The following is a 26,558-nucleotide window of genomic DNA, read 5'->3' as shown; positions in this document are numbered from 1 at the left end:
TAAATCCCACACAGAGATATATTCAGGCAGTGGTTCTGTATCCTGGTATTTGTTCACATTGACATAGGCAGGAAATTCCTACACAAGGTATCCCCCTAAAATCTCATGCAGAAATCTATCAGTGTGACCTTGAGCTGACAAAGCACTCAATGAATATCTGAAAGAATATTTCACCCCCATGGTGGATGGTGGTATATGGAGAGAGATGGATATTTGTATTGGCAAGATGTCAGGTACTTGTTAGTAGATCATTTTGACTTGACATGTGTGAGAAAGGGACACAAAGATTACAGAGGGAGAAGAGACATTTCTATAACTCCAGCACTTGGAATCAGCTTAAAGATGGAAGCGACAATCTTATTAACAGCTTCCACAAGGAGGAGGGATTTTTTTCTCTTTATTCTGCTTTAATTTCACAGTGGTGAGACAGTCCCCACTTATTCAGAATAATAATGCATCTTGTTTGTCCAGTTTTTAATGTTATCCAATATGAGTTGAATGTGAATTTTTACAAAAAAAGTGAAAGCCTTCCCAATCTATGATACACTTACAAGATATTTAAATATTTGTACAATAGATGCCAGAGAATCTGTATCATGGGGCTTACACAAAGTCCAGTTACTCTGGCAGTAGGGAATAAAGAAAGAAGTAGGGGACAAGGAAAGAGAGCAATGGAGGGAAAAAGAGACACTCCGTGGAAAGTATTTTAAGTTTTACAGCTTTTAAAGCATGTCCTAAGTGTCCATCGACCAATGCACGTATAAAGAAAATTGGTGTGTATATGTATATATGTGTGTGTGTGTGTGTGTGTGTGTGTGTGTGTGTATACATATGTACACACTGCAATGCTATTTAGTCATGGAAAGTAAGGAGATTCTGTCATTTGTGACACTATGCATGAACCTGGAGAACATTTTGTGAAGTGAAAGAAGCTGGGCAGGAAAGAACAAATACTGCCTTATCTAACTTACATTAAAGAAATTAAACTCAAGGACATCAGGGTAGAGTGGTGATTAACAGAGGCTGCGGAGGAGGGAGGATGAAGAGGTGTTAGTTAAAGGGTTCTGAGTTTCAATTAGGAAGAGTAAGTCCCGAGGATCTATTGTACATCATGGTCACTACAGTTAATAACATAATGTAGATCTTTCAGTGTTCTCTCAAAAAGTGATAAGAATGTGAGATAATGCACATGTTAGTTGGTTCCATTCAACCTTCCACGATATAAACATATTTGGAAACACCAGGTTGTACATCATAAATATATACAATGTTTTTGTCGATTATAAAAAATGAATTGAAAATAAATCCATAGGAGTACTATTTAGGAAGTAAGCACTCTGAGTCCAAAGTGAGATGTGTGATAGAAAATAAGACCTGAAAGCCCAACCTGGTTTGTCGGTGGGAAGAATAAATTTTGAAGAGCCCTCAGTGTCTTTCCATGGCTGGATGAACAATTTGCTGAGGTGGAATTTCAGGGGAAGCAAGATTAGCTTTGTATTTGATTCAGGGTATTAAAGAGATTAATTCAAAACCTTATTACAGTCCACTAATGCTTTTATTAATGTAGCGGACAGTTTTTGCTTTTCAAGATTTTCATTGAAACCTGTGTTTGTGTATATTATTAAACTTCTTAGAATTAAGGAGTTTTAAAGTGCCTTGTTCGCAAACCTTCATTATTCAGTTCTCTGCAGGCTGAGGCCTTCTACACATCTACCCACAGTCCTCCTAGTTACACGAGGGCCAAGAAAGACAGGCTTTGGGAGAGGAACTTGGTCAAAAGGAAGAGAAATGTTTGTAATTATTCCTTCACCTTTGCCACGTGATCCTCTTCCCCCATTTCTTGGATCCCTAAGTGATGGTTATTTTAGGGACAGGACATTGTAATCATCCCCAAGAGGATCTTGAGCTCATCCTCTGCTGGAAGTGTGGGCTCCCCTCACTCTGGCTTCTCACTTCTGTAGGCTTTGCCTCCACCCTTCCTTGTTTGCTGCTGTTTTTGCCCACCATGCTCTTTTTCCTCAATTCAGCTGTCCCAAACTTGTCCCATCCTCCAGGACTCATTTCCAGTGCATCCCTGTAATCCCTTCCACCACAAACGAGAAACAAAGTCTTCAGTGATTTCTGCTATTGATGTCAGTATCAAAACTTCAAAATCCTATCAAACCCCAAGGTCAGAAGGAGGAGTTGGAGGGAACGAAGCCCTTAGACATCCTTATGGCAAAAGGCGTCTCTGTCCTTAACATCAACAGTCCTCCACTGTGTCTGTGGACCCAGCTGTGGGGAACAAATGGCCTTCGCTTGCTGTCTTCAAAATATAGTGCATGAATACTGCTAGGTTAACCAGGCTGTATACAAGCCCATGAGAAAGATTCCCTTGCATCCTGTGTGCAGATACTTCAATGTCTCAGTGCATCACAGATTGGGAAGGCTTTCACTTTTTTGTATAAAATTCACATCGAACTCATATTGTCGTATTGTCAAGTTGGATAAGCAAGATGTAGTACTCTTCTGGGTAAATGGGGATTTTCTCATCACTGTGAAACTAAAGTGGGTTAAAGAAAAAACTCTTTTTTGTGACAACTGATAAGATTGTAGCTTACATCTTTAAGCCATGATTCCAAGTGCTGGAGTTTACCAAAGTTGTCTTCTCCCTCTATAACCTATGTATTCATTTCTCACATACATCTGGCCATAGTGTTCTGATAATGAATTATACAGTTATAAATTTACTTTAAAAAAGCCTTGTCTTTCATAATGCATGCCTTTGAACACCAAGATTTTGTCATTTGTTTCAGCTATTTGTATGTTCCCATCTGCATGTGTCCAGGCATCCTGAGGGTAGAAGTTGTGTCTCCTTCATTTTCGTGTCCCTCAGAGGGCCTAGCACAGTGCTGGTATGCGTGTCCAGCCAATGACTGAATGTGTGAATCCATCGGCGTGTATATGTTGGTAGGTGTCCATAGGTTGGCTGTTTGACAGTTAACACTGTCAAGCAAAGATAAGCCATCTTTAAGTAGGACAGAACTGCCTCCAGGTTAACACCAACAAACCACTGAGGAGAATGGTTAAAGAAACAAAGAAGGAGTCCACCACATTGACCCACAGCTCTGTCTGGTACACAGAACTGCACTTTAAGGAGGCACATGCTGATAGTTCCTAAGCATCTTTTTTTTTTTTTTTTTCTTAAGGCTTTTTAGTTACCACAGGCTCCTGAATAAAAGGCAGGTGGCTATTTGTGTTTAAGTGACCTTTACTGACTCTTGTTTCCTCAAAAAAACAGATGATAGACTAAAGAGGTTGTGTAACCAACCAGAGTCCTGTCACACCCCAGATACTCTTTTGTTTAATAGAAGTCTGTTAATAGGGCCTCTGATTGTTCCTACCAGATGTGTGGATTGTTCCAGAGAAATCAATCACTCCATTCAACTGGGAACCTCCTGAGTTAATTCGGTCTTTTCACTACCTTATTCTTTGTATGCTGAAATTAATGGTTGAGGAGGCATCAAATAATCTGTCCAAAGCTGCCGGCTAATACAAAAAGAAAAAAAAAGTGAAAATTAGTTATTTTAACATAAAATGAAAAGCTTCTGATAAATATTTAACTGAGTGACACAAATTTGAATTGCTGATGACATAGATCAGGAAAAGATGAATTTCTTTGATTTTTTTGCATCATTAGAGAAAATACTTCTTTGCTAACCAAGAAAAGGGAAAATTAGGGCAGATGCTACCTTTTCAACCACCCATCTCTTTCAGGGTAGTGAGAACAGCCTAAGATTCCTGAGTCTTTAGGTTGTCACTAATTATCAGTCTAATCTGGGACAAGCCTGCCTCCTTGGGCCTCTATCACCTCATTACTAGATAAAGGAGTAAGGCCAAATATCCTTGGGCCCTCCCAGCTCTAAGTGTTTGCAACTCCATCAAACATCTTTGTCTTTACCACTGTGTGCTCTGTCATTTCAGAGTGGTAGCCAATAGGGATGGAAGGGTCACACTCATTTGGGGGGAATTCCCATGAGCATATTGCCTTAGCTTCCAGAGCAGCAGTCTCCAGTATAGAGAAGGTACTCTACAAGTAAAATATGCAGCAGATTTCCAAGACTTAGTATGAAAAATATAAACTATCCTTTTATTTTTGTATTGATTACATATTAAAATAATATTTTAAATACATGTGATTGAACAAAACATGTTATAACAATCAATTTACCTGTTACTTTTCACCTTTACCTTGTACTATCCAAAATATTTGACATTAGCTGGGCATGGTGGTACAGGCCTTTAATCCCAGCAGCTTAGGAGGCTGAGGCAGGAGGATCATGAGTTCGAGGCCAGCCTCAGCAACTTAGGCCCTGAACAACTCAGCAAGACCCTGTCTCAAAACTAAAAAAAATAAAAAGGACTGGGGATGTGACTCAGTGGTAGAGCACCCCTGGGTTCAATCCCTAGTACAAAAAAAATTATATCCATGGCTCATATGATATTTCTGTTGGACGGTCCTAGTCTAGAAAGTCACCCCTGCTGCATGTGACCTGACTTTCAGTTACTCAGAAACCTCCCAAGGTTGAAACCATTTAAATTAATGGCTCTTAGCTGTGGATGTACATTAGAATAGCATTGGCATGTTTTAAAAAAGAGTGTTCCCTTCCTTCCTATGATTCTGATTCAACAATACAGCTTGAGTGATTGTTCTTTTTTAATTTATGTATTTTTGGGGTTACAGTGTGATACTTTGATACACGTGTCCAGTGTGTAATGGTCAAATCAGGATGATTAACAATTCCATCTTCTTAAACATTTATCATGTTTTTGGGTTAGAACCTTCAAACTCTTCTAATTCTTTATAAAATATGTAATAATTTTTTGTAAACTGTAGTTACCCTGTCATGCTGTAGAATACTAGAACTTTTTCCTCTTCCCTAACTATTTTGGTACCTGTTCTGTGACTTCCCTTATAGAGACCTTACTTATAGCTCTGAATCTCTTCCACAGGCCATGGGTGATATAGTCATAAAGAAATGGCACTTGGTCACCTGAATGCCAGAAACACATGCAGCCCTAGTTTGGAGAGCTGCAGGATGAATAGGGTATGCACCTCTGAAATAGCCCTGACCCTTGACTGTCCTCAAGAGCGAAAGAGCTGTTCCTAAGCGCTTTCGGGGCTCAAGGAGCGTAAACATCTCCTTGGTTAAAAGAATTCCTTCTATCAGATTTGTGTTATTGCTTGCATTTTTCTTTAGTGGAGGGACTATTTCTTGACTCCTAAGGGAGCTAAAGAATGGAACGTAGAAAGTATGATTTAATTGAAATTGGTCTGATCTCTAAAATGAACCAAACAGCCATCAACCTCATGTTAATTTCCTGTGGATGTATAGGCTGTATTTTCTAGCCTCACCCTCAGAATCTGGAGGCCATCCTGTCTGATGTCTGTCATCTTGTGTACTTACTAGATCCTCAGTTACTTGAGGTTGGTCCTTAGCTGAAGAGGGAAACTGATCTCCTGATAGTTTTCTTGGTTCCTTGAGCTGTAGGTAACTTCCCAACTTCAATGGATGACCAAGACTGGAGTCCTAGTAATGAATTTGGAACAGATTTTCAACATGAAACTCCAGGCTTTAAATTAGACTCTACTGAATTATATCTTGGGATCCTGGTAAGTCACAGAACTTCCTGACTATGGAGATCCTTGAAAAGGAGGAGTTACAGTGATCATGAATGTCAAATTTCGTGTCACTGACAGTGGTAGTAATATCTTGTCAAGGCAGTTGAGAGTTAGTGAAAGTTGGGTAAATAATCCTTCGTGTCCACAGTACCTCAAGTCTTATGCTCTGCCTAATATTTTAGATCAAATAGTGCTTGCCTGCGTTATAGATTAAGTGTTGTCTGAGTTATCTGGGGAGTGACTCTACCACTTACTAGCTATGTGACCTTGGATAAATAACTTCTCTAAGTTCCACTTGTAAAATAGGAATCATAGCAGTATCTACCATGTATCCTTGTTATGAGGACTTCATAAATTGCTCTATGTCTTTCCCACACCTTGTAGAAGATGTACCCAGAAATAGCAGCTGAAGAAAGGTTTGTGGAAGGAATAGATGAGCTGCCTCCTTTGGGAATCAGTCTGAAAGTACCAGGGTTTAGTCTGAGAACTGGTTGCCAAAACCTAACCAGTTTCTTTAGCAAATAGTCAGATGTAATAGAGCTCCATTTCCCTGGCATTTTCAACAGGATAATATGGTAGGCACCAATGCCCTATTACTTAAATATTTCATAGACTTTAGGAAGCTTGCCCCAATCTGCTGTTTGCAAACTCACCGTCACACCTGTGCTTTCTTGGAAGGGACTGTCACTACTGCTAAGGAAAAGCCCTTCTGACAACGTAATGACAAGGCCAATTAATCAGTGAGAGCTAGAGAAGCCATCTTCTACCATTGCCTTATGCTGGCCGGTGTGGAAATATAAATATAAATGCTAAACGAGAAGCCATTGTAATGGACAAGCTTGTGTTGGATTGGTAAATAAGGATATATTATTGAAACATGTATATTTAAGTGCTTGAAGAACAAAAGTAGAATTCTCTGAACTGCTTATATAACCTCCACACCCCTGTCAAGTCGAATGGGGAATGAGCAGCCCAACTTTCCTCTTTAAGAACAGCTATAAGGGACAGTGATAGTGACCCAACAGAGAGACATTACACGAGCCATGATTTCGAGTATTGTTTCTGGGAGGTGATGTTTAAAATGATCACATCGTCCTTTTTCACTCAGGATGGATTTTCTGCAAGTCCTATAGTCATAACCTACATCACATTTGAATGAAACTTCAGAGAAAGTAAAATTGCAAACCTTTTGTATTTAGAGGTAGTCATGGCCATGATAAATAAAAGCGACATGCTTTGAAGTTAGGTCAAGTGGAGAGCCATGCAACCCTGGCATGATTCAATGGAATTCCAATTAGAAAGCCAGATCACCTCCACAGCTTCTTTTTATTGTTTTTTAATCCCATGAGTCATTTTCTTTCAGCAGCTCCATCACGGGAGCTCTGTGAAGTGGGGTTAGGGGACAGGGAATAACAGGACAAAGTGAAAAAGAGAAAAACAGGTGCAATAAGAGTAAGGGAGGCCGAATGGACAGCCGGCCCAGCAGGTGCCTTGGTAAGCTGGGTCACTAAGTCATTTGGGGTCTGTGTGCCTGGACGAACATAAGGAAATACACATTCACAATGTCATTTGCTTTATTTTCAATTTGGTTAACAGCTTTTCAAATCAACATGGTATTTTATAGCAATTAACTGTAATTACAAATCTTAAAAACATTTTTATGGATAATTACATGCCTAATTATTCTTCCTTCATTTTCATTTAATCTAAAAGAATTTAACTGTGCCATTTGGGTAAGTGCTTAGTGTTTTTAAAACTGATAGTGAATGCCTTATTACTTAAATATTTCATAGACTTTAGAAAGCTTTCCCCAATCTGCTGTTTGCAAACTCACCATCACACCTGTGCTTGCTTGGAAAGGACTGTCACTACTGCTAAGGAAAAGCTCTTCTGACAACGTAACGACAGGGCCAATTAATCAGTGAGAACAAGAGAAGAACTGAGCTCCATTTTCTCTGATGATGATTGGCCGCTTGGCAGCAGGCCACCAAGTAAGTTATTGATCTATTGGAACCCAGCCCATTTGGATTTCACAATTGGATTTCTGTCATCAGGCTATTAAAACTGCGGACTTGGGGAAGTTAAAAAAATTAGAAGACTAATGTGTGGAACTTAACAGGTTTAAAATATAAAGCAAGGTGAAGCAGGATAGGCATCAACAGTAGAGTAGCTAAATGGCAGAAATACCCCTCAGATGCAGATGTACTGAGTGAATCTCTGAAATTCAATTAACTGGCCTCGATAGCATCTCAAATTCTGTTTATGGTGGGAAGGATAACCTCGAAGAGTCTAGTGAGGAGTGTCAGGAAGTGATATACTTGCAATGAATTTTTAGTAAAATGGGCAGAATAAAATAGAAGAGTTAGAAGTTCTAGTTCACATGGTCTATTAGCTGTACAACCTCTCTGTTCATGATTTTTCAGAGGGGTAAGTTGGATAATGAGCAGTGTTTGACACATAGTGGAGACTCAAAATGTCTCTTTTCTCTTTTCCCATAAAGCTTAGATATGTGTTCTGTAAAGAACTGTTTTGAAGATCACTTCTTTCAGAGAAGTTTTATTTTTACTTATTTATCAATTAATTGTGTAGGAGTAACCTATTATTAATTTGCAGACTCATCTAACTTTTATGATCTTTTGAGACCTTTCTATCATTCCATTATAATAAAAACAATTTGTTACTGTTTTATCTAACCAGGTGCCAAGATAATTAAATAATTATTATTTTAAAATCTGATATGTGCTGGGTATGGTGGCACATGCCTATAAACCCAGCAGCTCGGAAGGCTAAAGCAGGAGGATCAGAAGTTCAAAGCCAGCCTCAATAATTTAGCAAAAGCCTGAGCAACTTAGCAAGGCCCTGTCTCAAAATAAAAACTAAAAAGGCTGGACTGGGGCTCAGGGGTTAAGTGCCTCTGGGTTGAATTCCTGGTACCCACCCCCCCAAAAAAAAATGGGATGTGAAAGGAATACTATGATCAGGATACGACTGCACTGGCAAATTAACACATAGTTTATTTTTCTAGAATATATTCAGCTATTATGTGAAAGTAATATATAAAAAATAATGCTCTCTTTATAGGTTTTTATCACTTTGTCCTATTCTCTTGGAAGGCATTTGATGTTTGTTCTCCTAATTTCTGCAGTGGCAGAAAATAATGAACGGCCTCTAATGTCACTGCTGACAATGATAATTGATGGCTGTTTGTGTGTATAGGTGTGAGGGACAGGCCCTATAACTCACGGCCCTCCTAGCACACACAGTTTACCTCAGCCTGGATGGCCACTTCCCATCCAGCTCAACCTTCTTTCATCCGTTCTTCGGGAGCGCCTGTGAGCCCATCAGTCAGGGGCTACATTCATTGTGATGCATCTGTCATTCAGAAACTATTCACGGAGCCCTTTTACTGAACCAGGAACTCTGGACATGCATAAGGCAGAGCTCCAACCCTTCTTAAAATGCTAATAGTCTAAAAGGGACTAAAAGCTGTCTACAGGTAACTCTAAAGTATGATATTTTTTAAAAAAAGTCATGAAGAGGAACAAATTGCTGTTGGAGCTTAGAGAAGGAAAGGATTACTTCTAGTTGGGGACATTCAGGAAAGGCTTAGCTCTTTTAGGATTCATTCAACAAGCACGTAAGCAAGAGACTGTGCTAGGCTGGGAAACAGACACAAATAAAACACTGCCTGTCCTCAAGGAATTTTATGTCCCTGGAACAGATCCCCAGTCTACTAACCTTACCCTCAATAAGGTTAAGTGTTAAAGACGACTGAGATAAGAATGAAGCGCTGTGGGGGCCCAGGGGTCACTGTGTTTGGGGAAACCAAGAAGGGTATCATGAAGTAGAGTTAAACGGGGTTTCCTTTAGAGCATTTATGGTCTAGTGATACATGTAAATAATTCCAGTACCAGGTAAAAGATGCTAAGTACCTAAGAGAAATTTAAGCAGAGGGCCATGAGTTTAGGGGTGAATATGTTTATTCCAGCTGCAGTCTTGGGTGAGGACTTACTAAAGAGTTGAATTGGATTGCCAGGTATGGTGGCACACCTGTAATCCCAGCAATTCTAGAGGCTGAGATAGGAGGATGGTAAGTTTGAGGCCAGCCTCAGCAATTTAGCAAGTCCCTAAGCAACTTAGGGAGACCCTGTGTCTCAAAATAAAAAAAAAAAATAAGTAAATATAAAGGGCTGAGGTTGTGACTCAGTGGCAAAGCACCCCTGGATTCAATCCCAAGAACAAAAAAACCCATAAAACAAAAAACAAAAACAAAACAAAAAACCAGCCTAATTAGAGCTGGGCCTTACAGGATGCATAGACATTCGCCAGGGAAAGGGTGGGGAAGTAGAAAGAACAACAGGAGTAGAGGCGTGGCCTCTTACTGGTGAGTGCTTCGAAGTGACTAGAATGGACTCTGCTGGACAGTACCACAGGCTGAGGAAAATAGAAGATGCAGCAAAATCACAGAAGGTGCTGATCCCCAAGATGGGTTATTGGGCTTCCTTGCGTAGGCAGCAGGGAGTGGCATGTCTTTTCTTTTTCATGCTTTGGGATTGAGCCGACAGTAATTAAAAGTGAGGGCTGCGGAATCAGACTGCCTGGGTTCAAATGTTTCCCCAGCATATACTAGCTGTGTGAGCTTGAGCAAGTCTCTGCCTGTGTCAAATGGGGATGACAGTAATATTGCACCCTACAGGTGCCGTCAGAGGGTTAGTTCAGTTCACATACATGAAGCACCTACAACAGTGCTTTAACAGGAAGCACAGTCTCTGTCTGTTGTTGTTCATGGTAACAGCAGTAATAGTCTTGATATAAGTGGTTGCAACTTCAAGAAATTCTTGTGCTGTGAACTTGTAGGGACGTACTTGAGATGACCTGAGAAAACCAGAAGTGAACCCCAGGGGCTGTTAAAATAACCAATACTCATCTTTACACAATTGTTGAAGTATACCTGAGTTGAGACACATGAATTGCCAAGCCTCAGCAGCAAGAAATGGCTGAGCCAGAATGTTGACCACCAAGACAATGGTGGCATTCAAGAGTAGGGGTCCAGGGCCATGTCTGAGCTGAGAAGAGTTTCAGGGACTTCCTCTATCTGTGATACAAATTGCATGAGCAGCAGAGTTTGCAAACAGTAGGGTTCACCTGTGGTTAAACTGAAGGCCAAGCACAAAGCCTAATGGTAAAAGCATTCCATTCCCAGTTCCCAGGTGCCTTAGCTCTCAGGCCCCACCTCACGTTGACATTTTAATATGAAATTGCAGTTATCTACAAGTAATCCCAAAGTGTTCCCTCAGAGACCTTATTCACAAGAAATGGGACCAGCCTGGGAACAGGGACCTGCAAAGCTCTGGAAAGTGTGTTTTTGGACTTGCTGAAGTACCAGCACATTTAGCAGCTGGTCCATGATTTGGTACCTTGTCACTGTGTGCCAAACTACAGATACAGATGGATGTCATCAGCAGCAAGACTCTTTCTTGTGAGTGGCCCTAACCTTTGATTCATTTAATCTGGTTCTTGGTCATCACTAAGCACACACAGGCCACCACTGCAAGACAAAGGCACCTTAGTAAGTACTCCAAAAGTCCACAGATGTCCCTTCCCAAATGAGCTTTTGCACAGCATGATCAGAGGTCCCATTGAGATTCACAACAAGCCCCTGGAAATTTCTAAGACACCAAGCAATTAAAATGGATCTCTTTTGAGACCTCTGTGTCTTTCACTCTCAAAGCTCTGTGCAAACTTTTATTTTTTTGTTGGCCTAAAAGTAGGGAATCATATTGCATTGGAAGATGTTATTATAGGTCTTAATCAAAAAAGGATTTAAAGATAAGTGGTGACAGGTGTCCTGCCAGTGGACACACAGTTCTCCAAGGCTTAAGTCTTAAGTGTCTTCTTCCTAGTTATGCAGCTTCTATCAGAAAATGGATCTAAACTAATTTTGTTTTGATAAACATTAATTAAACCTGAACCTAGGAAAATTGTGTTTGCCTCCTTAGGATTTTTTTCTTGAGAGGGGATATTTCAGATGGCTCATGTATGCTTAAAAAGACTGTCCATGGGACTGGGAATATGACTCAGTGGTAGAGCACTTGCCTAGCACACCCAAGGGTCTTGGTTTGATCCCCAGCACTGCAGAAAAGAAGGAAATGGAAAGAAAGAGAGAGAGAGAGATTGATTGAGATTGTCCATGGAAGTATCCTAGAGAAGGTATACTTGTGACAAATAGACACAGTCATTCACAGACTAGAAACATAGAAGTGAGAGGACCTGAATTCAGAGGTTCAGCAAACAGATTGGGGTCCTTGTATCAGAGCCAATCTCTATAACCTTGAACAAGGTTCAGACTCAGAATCACAGCGTTATGGTGAGGGAGGATAGTTAAAATACTGAACTTTGGGAAATGCTTTGAAAATTACAAAGGACTATTCAAATGTAAGGAATTACTATTGCTGTCATCACTCTCCAAGATCCTGTTGCTTGGGCTGGGGTTGTGACTCAGTGGCTGAGCGCTTGCCTAGCACATGTGAGGCACTGGGTTCCATCCTCAACACCACATGAAAATAAAGAAATAAAATAAAGGTTAAATTCTTAAATAAATAATAAAAAAAGATCCTATAGCTTAGACCTAGATAGTCAGTTTGTCAAAACAAATGAAACAAATAAATGAAATAGTGCACTCTCATCTTTCCCCACTAGATGGCAAGCGAGCCACTTGGTAAAATACTGACTGGGTTACTTATCTAAAATTCACAGTAATATTCTGGTTAGTGAGGCAGCGAGGCAAGTGTCTGGGGCGAATTAGAAGTCATGAAAAGCAGAGGCAGCCTGTATTATTAAAAAGAAATATCATTCAAACACCATTGACTTGCCACTTAACAAAATGTTGGGTCTATGAGAAGAAGGTCTTTTTCATTTACGATGAGCAAAAAGGACAACTAAACAAATGCTCTCTGCAAATTAAAACAAATGTTTAGGGGCTGGGGTCGTGGCTCAGTGGTAGAGCGCTTGCCTAGCATATGTGAGGCACTGGGTTCAGTCCTCAGCACCACATAAAAATAAATAAAATAAAGGTATTGTGTCCATCCACAACTACAAAACTTTTTTAAAAAAAGTTTAGTCCACTTGGTTACAACTAACAGACTGAACGATTATTTGTAACACTACTTCACAGGTAATGCCAGGGGTCAATATGAAAAAGTGGGCGTGGCTGAGTTATTACAAGCTTTTGTTTATGGACACAGTTTTGAAATTCATATAACTTTCACTTGGCACAAAATATTCTTCTTTTGATTTTTTTTTCCATTTAAAAGTCAGGCTGTAGCCAGGCACTGAGGCACACTCTGGTTAATTCTGGCTACTGGGGAGGCTGAGGCAGGTGGATAGGAAGTCTGAGGCCAACCTTGGCAATTTAGCAAGACTCTCAGCAATTTAACAAGATCCTGTCTCAAAATTTAAAAATTTAAAAAAGAGTTGGGGATGTAGGTCAGTGGCAGGGAGCTTCCTGCCTCAGTCCCCAATTCTGGCCCTCCCCATCCCCCAAAAGAGGTGGGTCTGCATTGTTTTGATAATACTTCTATATCTGTGACTGGATATTTTACTCTAGTCTTCCAAGAAAGGACGATTTTATTTTTTTAGAGTCACTTTTAAGCCAGGTGGTCATTAGCTTTGGGGACTGTTTTGATACAAATTGAAAGCCAAGTTGACCTCATTACACATCACCCTATGAACATTGAAAATGGAAGGAATATATTGCCTGTAGTTTGCTCTCATGTCTGAACTGAAAAGCTGGCGAAGAAACTTAATTTTCTGCTTCTTTGCATAAATTAGAAAAACTAAAAGCTATTATACTGAGTTCCCTTGTTATCCTCGACTGAAGAAGGGAGCTGATGGTGTTAAACTCAGAGTTCATAAATTATCTGAATTTTGGATTGTGTAGCTTTTGTATCTGCATGGAAAAGCAACTAAATCAGATGGGCAGTCCCCATGTGCACAGAGGCTGCCTCCTGAACTGTCATTGCTAACATTACCACAATGCCTTGTTGCACGAATTTGACATACTTACAATGCAATACCTGTTTGTTTGGGTTGTTTTTTTTCTTACACAAACCAAAGGTACATTTCTCAAGGTTCTTACTGCCTCCTTTAGCAGCATTTGATGGAGATTCTTTTTTATGTTTGTAATAGATAAGAATCAACCAGCTTGTAAATCCTTTTTTTAAATCTTAAAACCATGTACCAAGGTTTTGGTTGAAAGTACGTAGGATAAATTAAACTTAAATAGCATTCTATTACCCAATGTGAGTATATTTTCATAAGCATAGTTATATTGAAATAAAGTTTTAAAAAGCAAAGTATAGAAATGTTAGCTAATAACATAAGAAAGTCTAAAAACTATCCTTTGCTCACAGACCATACAGAAGTGGCAGTAGGCCTGATTTGGCTGGCAGGTAGTATTTAGCAGACCCCCAGATTAACGTTAAAGACTTCAGAGTCTTTGCTGCCAGAGTGATAGTATCCTCAATTAATGTGTGTGTGTGTGTGTGTTTTTACAACCTCCATACTAAATATTTCAGTGTGCTTTATATTTTTACATATAGAAATTACTAAAACTGTGTGGCATTTTTTGCCGACCTTGACTCTTGCCTAGTGTTTTAAAGACTATAGACAAACATTTCAGTCTTTGCATTTGTTCACAGTTTTCAGAAAAAAATAGAACACCCAATTAAATTTGAATTTCAGTTAAATAATGAGAAAAGTTGAGTATGTTTCCCAAATGTTGCAGAGAACATACCTATAAAGTGTACCTTCCTTCCTCCTTGCGGGCGTGGGCAGTAACATTCCAAGCCCAAAGCAGATGCCTGAAGCCATGGCTAGCGCCAAACCTATCTATACTCTATGTTTTTCCTTTATACACATACAAATTTAATGTCATTTCTATCTTAACTGCTCACTGTGGCTGTAATTTTTGCAGTCTGAGATGTGATGGCAAAATTAATGTGAATTTCTTTTTTCTTCTTCCCAGTTCTTATTGTAGCTGTTAGCAATATCAGCATACAGACTTTTTCACTTAAAGGAAGCACGTTTCGGCTTTCCTTTGGCACATCCAAACAGCCAGCATCACTATGTCTGTGCTTTCCGGTCATTATTAAGTAAAAGTGGGGTTACTTGACTGTACGGACTGTAATGCTACAAGAGTCAATCTGGTGGCTGAGATGGCTACTAAGTGACTTGAAGAAGGCATGATTTGTGCTCATGCAGGTGGGATGGAGCAGGACAGCAAGAAATCTCACCGAGCTATTTAGAAAATGATGCAAAATTTGAAATTTATGAATTTTTTTGGAATTTTCCATTTAGTATTTTTGGACAGTAGTCGACTGCGGGTAACTGAAACCGCGGAGAGCAACACGGTGGCGAGGGGAGGCTGCTGAATTAACAAACCGCTCACTGTTCACCTGATTCAGTTGAGCTGGGTGACCTGAATTTTTATTTGCTAAATCTGACATTTGTTCTTGTGCTTATAGGCTTTGTTCAGTCCTCGTTTATTAAAGCCTTAAAGAAATAAGCAAAGGTCTGAAGTCAGGACTCCGGAAGCAAAATATTTCTTTAGGGATTTGGAGGAAATATGCATCTTGCCTGCCCTGGTGCTTTCTGTGTGCTTCTGCAGGGCCGAGGGAGAATCAAACCCAGGGCCTTTGGCATGCTAAGCAAGCACTCCTTACCAACTTCACCAGTGTGAAGTTGCATTCAGTGTGAAGTTCAGCATTCAGTGTGCTTTGACACTTCAAATCAGCTGTGTGGCGTGAGCAGCGGTGTTTCCCAGCCCAGTTTCCAGGCAGAGCATGCCAGGCTACCGGTCCTGGTTGGACAGGTCGTAGTACATGCTTTGAAAGTGGACAGGCATCACTGGAGAGAAATTTGAGGTCTCCTCAGGAGACTGAGCACAAACAGCAAACCCAGTCCCCCAAGGCTGATGCTTCCTGGGGACTTCCTTCAACCACTTCCCCAGGACCCCACCCTTCTCTAAGAGCCTTTCATACCTGTTGAAGGAGGTGGCAGGTGTGCACTGGCACTGGCGTAGGGCAGGGCCTCCTTCAGTGGGGTTTCTTTCTGTACCTGTCAGGATTCGCTGCGGGTACTAAATGTTAACCCACATTTAAATCACTTGGTGACTTTTCAGGAAAGACTAAAATGTGAAATCCTCCACTAATCTGATATCCCTTCCAACTTTAAGATTTCACATCAGCCACTGTCACCACTATTAAGTAACAAACACCCTCAGGGTTCTCTTGTCTTTGAGATGCTTAACTCCAGTGCCTCTGCCCTGCATCTTCCGGGGACAGAGTACAGGAAGGGTGGTGGTGGTATAGTATAACCGAGGAAGTGACAACTTGCAGTCCTCCATCCTCCCAGCCCAGTGTAGAGAGAGGGAGGGAGCCGGGGTGGTCAGGGGTCTATTCAGCTCCAACCACCTGGTTTCCCTCAGGCCCTGCCCAGATTACCTGAGCCTGGCATCCAAGGGAGCCTGTCCCTTCAGCCACCTCCTCCCTGTCACCAGGTGCCGCAGACCACCCCTCTCCAGCCGCAAAATCCTATGCCTTACACCCTCACCAAGGCCAGAACTGGGGCAAATCAAACACAGTCCTTGCCCAGTACAAAATTTAAGGACACATCAAGCCAATCAGTAATCAGGATAAAAGAGTCTCATACCGTATCTTTAAAATTCAAAGTCAAAAATTCCACAAGGGAGAAAATTTTAAAATGTTTGCGAAGACTTGAACGACTAGGCCTCTCTTGCCACGCCCTAATCCCCTCTGCAAGACCTCTCGAAAGTGATCCCCCTCGCCTCTCCCCTGAGTGCTGAGTCCTGGACCTTGGCAGGGATTTCGGGTTTGTTTGCCTCCCTGGCTATGCGCTGGGAAGCAGGGACTGCTGCTTTCACCCTGTGCCTCATGACCCCTTCCAGCGGTGGGGGAGCATAAGAGTTTGAAGGAGACCCAAGGGGAGAGCTCACACCAGCCCCACGTTCCAAAACTCTGCAGAGCAATGGCCAAAATCCCTAGGCAGCCAAGCTGCCCTCCCTTAATTAGGGGTTAGGAACCCATTCAGTACTTGGGTTATCTATAAAAACTCTATCAAGGAACCACAAGTAGTAGGAAACCGATGTTAGGAATTATTTTGCAAAAGAACAGTGCTCCCCACCCCGTCCTGCCTTGAGCATTTGGTGATATGCTGATTCACTTTGAATTTGCAATGATGCAAACACCTTTAATGAGGATCACACTCACTCATTTAGAGTGCTTCCCATCTACCTTATTTAACTCTCCCAGCAGGTGACCAGACGCCAGAGGCTATGCTGGAGCTGGTTAAAAGGGGCTTTCAATTCTCATTATCCATGGGAGCCATTCGATACAAGTCTTGTTTGCTGCATTTGTGGCTGAAGGAGGTAGTAAGTGGCACATGTCACCCAGGAGTAGGAGATGGCATGGTTGTATTTCAGGCCAGCTTTGGGTTCCCTGTTCCTTTTGTACTATACTGGCAGCTGAAAAGGTGAAGGGAAGGAGCCAAGAGAGGATGTGATCAGGAAATCTGTGTGCCTTTTCTTTTTCCCAGGTACTGGGGATTGAACCCTGGGTGCTCTACCACTGAACTCCATCCCCAGTCCTTTTACTTCTTTGAGACAGGGTCTCCCTCAGTTGCTGAGGCTAACGTTCACCTTGCTTGCCTCAGCCTTCAGTCCCTGGAGTTACAGGCATGCACCACCAGCCTGACTTCTATGCGCCTTTTCTAAAAAAGCAAAAATAATTAATTACATTCTTTGGAAGCTTTGGGTGTGGCCAGTTCCTCAAAAGGGTTTGTTGGGGGCACCTAACCAGTCCTTGGCCTGCTAAGCATAGTTTGCTTCCTTTGAGAAAGTATTAAGTCAGCACTGTAATTAACTTAAAGAGGTAAGAAATTTGGGGAGAGAGGCCCTTGTGGGCATCCTTAGGGCTCACAGGAAATCACCTTAGCTTTTGTTCATCTGCCTAAGTTTGACTGTTCCACTCTGTGGCCAGCAGAGGGCACTATTGCTACAAAGAATCTTTGACTTTGGATGGAGAATTTTAGAGCCATAAAAAATACTCTGATCCAGTAAGGCCTATGAACGATTTTCCATGAAATTTTAATGTAAAAAATAGATTATTATTAAAAATTAATGGATGTCTCACCAGTGACCTGTTGACCACAAAAGTGAAGATGTTTCATAACTGTCCTTGTTATCAAAGATTAATATAACAAGAAAAAACAAGCAATGTGTAATAAATATCATCATTATACCACTAAGTTATTTTTAGCATAAATAGGACTTTTGCCTATAGAGATGATATTTGACTTTTCAGATCCAGAAAGTTTATGTAATTTGCTGTTATTCATTTGGACAAATGCAAACTGGGTTATGAATAGTCATGTGATCTTAATGATTTGTGATTTAGTTTTCTACAGAGACAGCTGCAATGCTGAAGTTAATTAGGTTCAAGTTCATCGTGTAGTTAACTTGATAGAGCACTTGCTTAGCATGTACAAGGCCCTGGGTTCAATCCCCAGCACCTAAATAAATAAATATTGGGCTTTGCCACTTAATAAACATGTGACCTTGTCAGACTATTTAGCCTCTGTGAGATTCAGTGTCCTCATCTATAAAATAGGGCTAATAGTAGTAATAATACCTAGGACATATGACTGTATGAAATGTCAATTTTCAGCCTAAGGAAAGAGTGGGATCATAGATGCAGATGTGGTTGTGGTTTGGGGCTAGTGAGCAGACCAGTGTTCCTAGAGAGCCTTTTTTGAGGAAAGTACAATGTAGTGCCCACTGAAACAGGAAGCAAGAATCAAAATGTGGCACTGTTTAGGTCAAGGAGTTTGAATGTGTCCTGTAAGGTTTTGGAGAGCCATTGAAGGCTTTCTGAGCAAGAGAGCAGTATTAACAGAAGTACCATTTGGGAGACCAACAAGCTAGTGTCTGTGAGACTGGCTTTGGATATAACCAAAGCCATTGAGAATCTTATAAAATGTCTTAGGTTGGAAGGAGAACTTTACTTGAAGTTGGAGAAGAAAGGCAGAAGATATTTGATAAAGGGGAGACAGCTCTTGGTAGCTGCTTACACACAGGGACATCGGCAAAGGCTAGAGTGCAGATGCAGAATCAAAGTTGGCTGCCCAGGGACCATCTCTGCTTTGTACCTTTGAGGGAACCTTCTTGATCAGACCCCTGACATCTGGCACTTTCAGTGTCACACATCTCACACCTTAATGCGACAGCCCAGTCCGTTTTACATAGCTATTATTACCCATCTGGGGATTCTATACCTGCCTTTTGGGGCAATGTAGAAATAATCTTATAGCAGCCTGAAATGCAAACATCAAGTTCCTTTACAAGATGGTGTATTTGTGTTTGTGATGTGTCTTCTTAAAACTAGAAAACCCAACCCTGGTATAACTTCACAGGTGTTATGGTTTGGATGTGAGGTGTCTCCCAAAAACTCGTGTGAGATAATGCAAGAGGGTTTGGAGGAGAACTGATCGGGTTGTGACAGCCTTAACCTAATCAGAGAATTAATCCCTGATGGGGTTAGCTGAGTGGTAACTGGAGGCAGGTGGGGTGTGTCTGGAGGAGGTGGTTCATTGGGGGTGTGGCTATGGGTATATATTTTGTATCTGGAGCGTGGAGTCTCTCTCTGTTTCCTGATCATCATGTGAGCTGTTTCCTTCTGCCACTCTCTTCCACCATGATGTTCAGCCTCACCTTGAGCCCCAAGGAATGGAGCTGGTCTTCTATGGACTAAGACCTCTGAAACTGTGAGCCCTCAAATAAACCTTTCCTCCTTTATAGTTGTTCTGCTCAGGTCTTTTAGTCATAGCAGCCAAAAAGCTGGGTCTAAACAACAGGGAATAGTTCCCTGGAACCATCAGTGAGTGCTCAAGAGCTGCCTTAGGCAGAGCTGGTGTTGCTTTGTATTCTTTATACCATTGAGTTGAGTTGTTTATTGGACACTGATCATGTGGAACCAGGCCAGGGACTCTGCAGAGAAGGGATGGTTGAGGTCGCAGAAGCTGAGCTCTCTAATGCAGAGAGAATAGCGGCCAAGGACTAAGTGGAAAGGGTGACCAGGGAAGGCTGACACTCCCCGTTTCTTTTAGCCTTTTGTCATGGGGCCAAGTGGGTGATAGAGCCACACCCCAGCCCTTTTATATCCCATCATATATGTATTTTAGTTATAGATGGACACAATGTCTCTTTTCCACAGTATATTTGTTTACTTATTTTTACATGGTGCCGAGGATCAAACCCAGTACATCACATGTGTGAGGCACCCCAGCCCTTTTTTTTTAATATTTTATTTAGAGACCGGTTTCGCTGTATTGCTGAGGCTGGCTTTGAACCTATGAGCCTCCTGCCTCAGCCTCCCAAGCCATTGGGATTACAGGTGTGCACCACTATGCCCGGCCTGGGCATTATACTTTAAAAGTGTCAAATGATTCCTCATGGCCTGTGCTTTTTAAGCCTACCACTCAAATGTGTCAGGAGTTTTCTCAGACTTTTGAAAGGGAAAAATGAGCTAAGTAGTTCGTACACAGGTGGATTGTATTCAGGTAGACCCCTTGAGACCAAATGTTCTTTCTTAACAAGTTGCAGCTAACTCAGCCCTGTTTGCCCATTCAAACCCTCTGAGGATGTGGCTTTTCAAAAAAAGTCTTTGTTGTTTGTTGAAATGTGGAGAGAAAAAGCATCCTGGGATCCTCCTGCCCCTCTGAACACTTGAACCAAAGCTCCAGCTCCTGACTAGTGCCATCCACTAGCCAGCCTTTTCCAGAGGACGACAGGGATTCTTGGAGTCGCAAGGATCGGAAGAATGATGTTACTCTCTCAACCCTGTAGACTAATGTACTTTGGAAAAATACCTTGAGAACAAGCATCCTTGATTGCAGCTTTATTTATTAGCACCCTACTAATTTCAAGTCTCTTTATAGCTTGAAGAACACAAGGGTAACATAGGACGTTTATTTGGGGGACTTCGGTCTTCACACTAAGTGAGTTCTAGCATCTTACAATAGTGACATATTCTTAGCAAGGACAGAAAACGTAGGATGAAACTGACCCAAAGTCTATCTTAGATTGTGTCATTTGGAAACTGGTGGAATGGAGCTTTACCCGGTAATTTAGTTTAACATTCGCCTGTCATTTGCCCTCCCCCTCCCAGAGCTTGCTCCTTTCCCCCTTTTATGAATTTCTATAATATGGCATAAAAAATTAGCTGTTATTAGTGTTGTGAGGTTGAACTGTCCCCATGTTCAAATAAAATAGTTTCTGGTAAAATTACCATACATCTTTTTTTTTTTTTTTTTTTTTTTTTTTTTTGATTAGTAGAGAGTGACTGGGGATCTAGCTCAGTGCTCAGTGGCAGAGTGCTTGCCTAGCACATGCAAGGCCCAGGGCTCCATCCTTTATACACACACACACACATTAGTAGAGAAAGAGAAGACTTGGAAATTGAGTCTCTTACCTTTTATTTATATTTTTGCAGTTCTAGGGATCAAACCCAGGGCCTTGCTAATGCCAGGTGAGGGCTGCACCCCAGAGCTCCACCCTGAGCCCCGAGTCTCACATTTAAGTTGATGATGGGATTCAGGCTTCGCATTGCCTTAGCATTTAATCTAATTACCTAAAATGAAGAGAACATTTCCTTTAAAGTGATTTCCCTCCATCGGTCAGTTCTTTAGTTCTACCTCTCCATTGTGCATTTAACATGAGTAGCCACTGATACATATATAACAGTGCCCAAAACGTGGCCAAGAAACATATATTGCTCTCCATGCATGCACACAGGGACACACAAGTTTTTATGGAAAATTTCAAGCCTACAGGGAATAGTGCAGTGAATGCCCACTTATCAACCCTGTGGATTTAAAAATGAATATTTTTTTTTCATGAAACAAATTACTGCTAACATACTATATGTATTTGTTCCAGTTCTCTTACCCAAAAATGGATGCTTGCCTATATTACCACAGTCCCTTTCATGGCCCCTAGTAGGGTCAATAGCAGTTATTTAATGATGTCTAAGAGGCAACTCATGTTCAATTTCTCCAGTTCTTCCCAAACCGTAACTATTTATTGCCATTTATAAGATTTTAGGAAACGATCAGAGACCTGAGGACTTGATACTCGGTTGATGGGAGTCCGGAATATGGATTGGCAAAAGAACACAACTGAAGCCCACAAAATGCACAGTAATTATTCATTTGGAAATGCTTCCATCCCCAGGCTACCCCACTCAGTAAAATTGGTCCTTGAAACTGAAGGATTAACTCAGATCAGTATGAGCCCCAACTGTCCACCTTGAAGTTCTGTAACCATTGGTAACCCACTGGCTCTACACACAAGGAATTCACTGAGCAAGACCTCCAGATGGTTGTGGATGGAGTCATTTATTCCAATGCCTTTTGTTTTTTGAGTAGTCCATCTTTTTCCTTAGTGCCTTAAAATACCACCATAGAGCTTTAAAAACACTAAAAGGAAGTAAATTAATATATTTCTTTAATCTTATCAAGGGGGAGGCTTTTAAAAGCAAGGTATAAAACACTTTTATGGCAAAAGACTAGGTAAAATTTAAAAGTAAATGATAGTCTTGGAGAAAATATTTGTCCCATAGCATGAAAAATAAGAGTTCCCTAAAATGCCAACAATACCTGCAAATCAGTAAGACAGATGTTTTCAAGTGGAGAAAGGATTTGAAGAGGAAACTAAAGATGAATAGAAACAGATCACCATATGGAAAGACGACTAAAGAAGTAAAAATGAAAAGTAAAATGAAACCAGGCATGGTGGTGCATGCCTGTAATCCCAGAGCTCAGGAGGCTGAGGCAGGAGGATCACAAATTCAAAGTTAGTCTCAGCAATTTAGTGAGGCCCTAAGCAACTCAGTGAGAACCTATCTTTAAATAAAATATAAAGAGCTGAGGATGTGACTTAGTTGTTAAGTACTCCTGGGTTCAATCCCTGCCACCAAAAAATTTTAAAAAGGGGATACTTTGTTATTAACCTTCTAATTGTCACAGATCCCAGAGGTCAACAATGTTGGTGAGCACACAAAGGGAAAGGCACTCTCATCCATTGTTAGTGTGCATGCAAGTTGGTACAAGCTCTGTAAGGGCAATACGGCATATTAGAACGAACTTCTGTCCTCATTACCTTGTGAACTGTTCATTCAAATTACCTCTGTTCCTGGGGCTGCAGTTGTGGCTCAGTGGTAGAGAGCTTGCCTAGCACATGTGAGACACTGGGCTTGATCCTCGGCACCACATATAAATAAATGAATAAAATAAAGGTATTGTGTCCATCTACAACTAAAACAGTTTTCAAAACTTTACCTCTGTTCCTGACTTAAGTTCCTTTTTTTGTGTGTCTGTGTCTCCTAGGTGGTGGGGCTTGTGATTCTCGCCTCAGCCTCGTAGCCTGACTGAGACCCCTGAGTTCCATGATCCCTTTGCAACTGCAAGACATTCTCATGCGACATTTGAATTCAGCTCGTCTACATCTTTGAGAGCTCGAGAACAATATGCAGATTCAAGTCACTGTCGTGTCATCTTGCTGTCTCCTGTGACAAGACCAACATGTAGGTTGCTTGCTTCTATCCTTTTCTTCTGTCCGTTGTTGCTCCCTTCTAGCCACTGATCACACATGTGTTGTCGCACAGAAACTGTTTAGCTCTTTTTATGTGTCTTGTGAATTTGCACATGTAACTATTGTATCACAAAGTACTACTGTATTCTGCTCAATGGTGCAAAACTGTCGCTCATTGTAAATTTGCCTGAGTTAGGGTAAGAATGGTCTCCAAGTAAGAGATGATAGGAATGCAGAGACTGCAAAGGGTGAGAAAGGTAAGTTGATGTCAAGCAAAAGGAGAATTCTTCAGTGATCATAATGGGGAAAGCAAGAACTCCAGAGGGAACTTTGTGGCATTAATGAATCTATAATTTGTACAATAAGGAAAACTGAGGAAGCAGTTAGTGCATCGAGGCGTGCACCAGAGTCATTGGGAAAATCAGGCCTAACTTGAAATGCCAAAATAGAGAAGATGAAAGTCAATGTGCAGTTATGGTCTCTAAAAACACACCTGAAGAGACCTCTCTGCTGTACGTGTCTTCAGCGAGCATCACAAAAGCAACTTTAATCTTCGTTCTGGTCAAAAAGTTATGACACTCATCACAACAAGCAATGGCTGGTTAGAAATGTTATGACCTGTAGGAAAAGAGGTGGCTGGCAGGAAGCAGGTCATGAGGTTGCCACAGAGTATCCGAATAACTGAAGAGACCCATGGAGGAAATGGCTGTGGGCCTGAGGAGCAGGCCTTCAGTGCTGATGAATGGGCCTGTTCCAGAAGTGCTGATGAATGATGGGCCTGTTCCGAAAGTGCATGCCAAGTTGCACATCCTCTGCAAAGGATGACCAGAGAACCGGAGGCTTCAAACCTGGAAAAGACAGGCTCGATGTCCTGCTTTGTTCCATTGATTCTCGTGACTTCCTTCTCAATCCCAGGTTGCTTCACAAGTTCTGAAATCCTTGCCTCTTGAGAGTGCCAGAAACAATTTTCTGTCTATGTGAAGGGAAGTCATAAAAGATGGATCACTGAGAAACTCATTTGGAACTCGTCTTTGAACTAGTGTTTTGTTCCTGAGGTTAATATTTAAATGAAAACAGTCTCGTATGGAAAGTGTTGCTGGCCTGGCCACTGCTGCCACTGATAAAAGTGTGACTGGGGATGCTCGTTTGCAATGACCCCTGTGCAGCCCCTCACCTTCACCTCCCATGTCAGGGAGTACTAAAGACGTTCACCATATACTCTGAGCAGCACTGTGGAAGTAGTTTGGCAAAATTTCTCCATTTGTAATGGCTTAGCAATAGTAGACAGGGGTTGGGGCTTTAGCTCAGTGGCAGAGTGCTTGCCTAGCATGCACAAGGCCCTGAGTTTGGTCCTTGGCCCTGAAAAAATAAAAAATAAAAAAATTTTAAATTGTGGACAAATAAGTGAGATAAAGAAAATAATAACCCTTAATGGAATCTGGCAGAAATTTGGAATGAGGTTATAACTGATACTGAAGGCCTCCTTCCAGTGGTAGAAGAAATCGAAAATGTTGTAACGTGTGCAAAAACAGTTGAGTGGTAGAGGGTTTGAAGAGATTAGGTTAAGTGACATTGCCCTAAGTGACTGTCACCCTGAGAAGGTAGCTGAGAACTATTTCAGAGATGTGATTCTACCAGATGCTGATGAAAGATGCCGCTGTGGGTTAGCATCCAGAATGCAAAGAACGTGGAGGCTCCTATTCTGCAAGACACGTCATTATGACAATTCAGAAAAGAGAGATCCTGCAGGGGAGTGCGTGACCTTCAGGCGAGGCTTAATTGATTACCCATGACCCTGTAAAGAGTAATAGGAAACCTGCAAACAAAGGTCATTAAGTCTTTTCTCTCTGCTTGTTTAACAGGGAAGAAGAATCTGGACCATCTGTCATGCCATTCAGACCCATTTCACATGCAGCACGGCACACAGGACAGTTGGATCTTGGGGTCTAGACTCTGATGACTCTGGCGATGTGGTGATCCATGTGCTGGGGATGAAACTGGAGCAGAAGACTGAACTTACTTCTCTACAGACCAATTCCCATTTTCTTTTCTTTCCCTGTCACTACTGCCATGACCAGCATTTCTTTGGGCATTATCATCCTTACCCTGAGGTCAGAGAGAAATAGAAATTCATTGCCCAGTAACCACTATCGCTAATGTTAAATGTGTAAAATATCACTGAGATTAGTGTTTTATTTCAGCGAACAAACCAATCGTCTTGGCTTCCACAATAGTCTCTGCTCCCTCCCCTCTTTTTTCCCTAAAAGGTGTTAAATTTCTGCAGCACAGATAGTGTGAGGATTTCAGGAAGTCAACCCTAAGGAGGGGGCTGGTATATTTGACAGTGTGATTTTTGTACTCCTGATCCTGAGTGTTGTTTCAATTCTGATTAAGCCTAACTTGCTCTCTTCCCAGAAGGGACTAGTTTGGTCTAAGTTCATTTGTTTAGCAGTGCTTCTATAACTTAGCTTTTGGCTGGTCTCGAAAGGCAGTCCATTTGTGCAGAACTCCTGGATTTGCATTGGCACCTAACAAAGGAGGAAGAACTGGTACACTTCATTTCTGTGGTTCCTCTCTGTTCTCAAATCTGGCCTCCCAGTGATTTGAACAGTAAAATGTCCCCCCAAAAGGGAATACTGATACTTCCTGTGCTGAGAATTCATTTCCAGATTGAACATGTTTCATTCCCTCTGTAATCTCTTATGTTATTTAGCTCAATTGTTTTTATAAAAGTCATTGTTTCAATTTTGGATGCTTGGAATTCTCCAGGCAGATTTAACAGAGGGGAAAAATAAGTCAGAAAGCCAGAGAGATGAAGCTAATGTGTTTTTCTAAGAATTCTTAGCAAAGCCATGAGGAACCCACTTGTTCCCTTGGCTACTTGGACACGTTGTCATCTGATGTCCATTTTGAACTCAGCTGGTCAGTTACTCCAGGGACCAGAGAGACAGGAAGTCTGAATAGCATTGTTTCTTCTCTCTTAACTGCTGTCTGGGCCAGCATTGCTTTAACGGCGCCACAATTACATCTAATGATGAAGAGCAAAAATCCTGAATAGGAAAAGGATGAAACATAACTCTTCAGCATGCATTTGCCAAAAAGGAACTTATGTAGCTGAAAACCATAAAGACAACCTGGAATGATGAAATTTATGTGCAGTAGTCAAATACTGCCCTTGAGCAACAGAATAAAAATGGCACCCAGAGTAAATTGAATTTGCTCTTATAGGAA

The 26,558-nt window shown here is 41.3% G+C and overlaps 1 long non-coding RNA gene across 1 annotated transcript in view; it reads left to right on the top strand.

The window, feature by feature from the left end:
* The window catches only part of LOC306651660, a 51,932-nt gene that overhangs the window by 19,710 nt on the left and 5,664 nt on the right, over positions 1 to 26,558 (top strand). The window contains exon 3 of the long non-coding RNA XR_013761175.1: positions 25,190 to 25,438. This is a non-coding gene — a long non-coding RNA (uncharacterized lncRNA). The remainder of the gene's footprint in view (positions 1 to 25,189; positions 25,439 to 26,558) is intronic.

The sequence above is a fragment of the Sciurus vulgaris genome (genome assembly GCF_902686455.1).
Source record: "Sciurus vulgaris genome assembly, chromosome: X".
Lineage (NCBI taxonomy): Eukaryota > Metazoa > Chordata > Mammalia > Rodentia > Sciuridae > Sciurus > Sciurus vulgaris.
Note: the sequence above shows the minus strand (reverse complement) of the source record. Positions and strands in the feature narration are given on the sequence as shown.